Source organism: Manis javanica, chromosome 14, assembly GCF_040802235.1.
Source record: "Manis javanica isolate MJ-LG chromosome 14, MJ_LKY, whole genome shotgun sequence".
Taxonomy (NCBI): domain Eukaryota; kingdom Metazoa; phylum Chordata; class Mammalia; order Pholidota; family Manidae; genus Manis; species Manis javanica.
Window position 1 is genome coordinate 41,120,110 of NC_133169.1, and position 1,993 is coordinate 41,122,102.

Here is a 1,993-nt window from a genome sequence, read left to right on the forward strand (position 1 = left end):
GCCCCAGCGCTGGAGTGGGACGCTGTGCAGTCCCCTAGGCTGGCGGTGCAGCGCGACCACGAAGGCCGCTGCTCCGAGGCTGCATTTTGCTACAGGGAAGCTGCGCAAGCTTGGTTTTATGCTGAGATGGCAGCACCAAGCCTAGAACATCTTCAAGAGAAATAAATGAGTGATTGGAAAGAATCCAGATTTTACATTCTGCAGTTCAGAGAGTGCTGATCCTTAGAAATCAAAACATCAGCTGCACTTGGAGGAGTCCGTTTCCTTGTTACACAAGCTTTTGACGAAGATGGGATGGGGAATGTTGAAGACGCCACAGAGTTGTATACGGAAGACGTAGATCTCTGTCTGATTATGAAACTGCTGATAAAATTCTGCAAAGTAAACTGAAACAGGTGGCCCGACAGGCACTAGACAGAGAGGCAGCCTGTGTGAGCCTTTAACAAAGCCACCACGCAGAACCAAGTCAGCGAGAGTCAGACGAAAGCCGCCTCCCACAGGATCGCATTGTCCCCTGGGAACTAACTCTTCCTGGAAAGACCTCAGCCATTTGTAAGTCCACTATCATGATGCACAAGGACAGAGGTATAGCATTCAGGGAAACATCAAAAATAAATGGCATAGAATACGTCCCTTTCATGAGTATTGATCTGAGGGAACGTTTTGCTTCTCCAGCTCCTTCCTCTGACAGACGGGACAAGCTGGCTTTATCACCTACACGAAGAGCTACATTTTCTGAATGGGTCCGACCAGAAGACGTCTTCAGCAATTCTGCAATGATTTATACTGTGTTCAGTTTTAGCATAAAACAGACAATAGTATCAGAGTGTTACTTTGTGGCATCATTGGCTATCAGTGCAGTTTATGAAAGAAGATTTAATAAGGAGATGATTACCAGCATAATTTACCCTCAGAATAAGCATGGTGAGCCAGAGAACAATTCATGTGGGAAGTATATGGTAAAACGACATACACCTCAATTATGTCCCAAGAAAGGTGATAATTGATGACCAGTTACCTGTTGATCACGAAGGAGAATTTGCTGTTCTTATTCTAACAACAAAAGCGAATTATGGGTTTCTCTCATAGAAAAAGCATACATAAAAGTCATGGGAGGATATGATTTCCCAGGATCCGATTCAAATATTTATCTTCATGCACTGACTGGGTGGATACCAGAAAGGACTGCTATGCATTCAGAATTTCAGTAAGGGTAATTCTTTCAGAACGCTTTATCAAAGGTTTCACAAAGGGTATGTCCTCTGCACTGCGTCAACGCGCACAATGACTGAAGCCGAGGGAGAGAAGTGCGGTCTCATTCCCACACATGGATATGCTGTTTTGGATGTTAGAGAGTTCAAGCGGCTGCAATTTGTCCAGTTGAAAAATCCTTGGAGTCATTTACGTTGGAAAGGCACATACAATGAAAATGATGTAAATAACTGGACCCTGGAGTTGCAAAAATATTTAAACTTTGATCCTCGAACAGCTCATAAAATAGACAATGGAATATTTTGGATTTCATGGAATGGTCTCTGGCAGTATTGTGATGTGATTTATTTGAGTTGGAATCCAGGTCTTTTTAAAGAATCAACATGTATACATAGTTCTTGGGATGCTAGCCTGGCTACTGGAAGTGCACTGTCCACATGGGGCCGCTGCGGTGTGGGTTTGGCTTAGTAGACACATAAACGACAAGGATGATTTTGCAAATAATTGAGAATTTATCGCAATGGCTGTGTATAAGACTGATGGGAAGAAAGTTTACAACTTACACAGACTAGCAAAATGAATGTAAAAGAGAGGATCCAACTATATGCTGCCTATCATACACTCACTTTAAATATGAGAACTTCCACAGAATGAAAGCAAATAATGAAAATGCATTGCAAGCAAATAGGAAAAACAAAAACAGAGCTATATACTATATACTAATATATACATAATATACTGATAATATATTTAAACAACCAACTGGTTAATTAAACAATTA

General features: G+C 41.6%; 1 pseudogene; it reads left to right on the forward strand.

The window, feature by feature from the left end:
* Nucleotides 1-1,792, forward strand: LOC118966895 (calpain-7 pseudogene; annotated as a pseudogene).
* The last annotated feature ends 201 nt before the right edge of the window (nucleotides 1,793-1,993 follow it).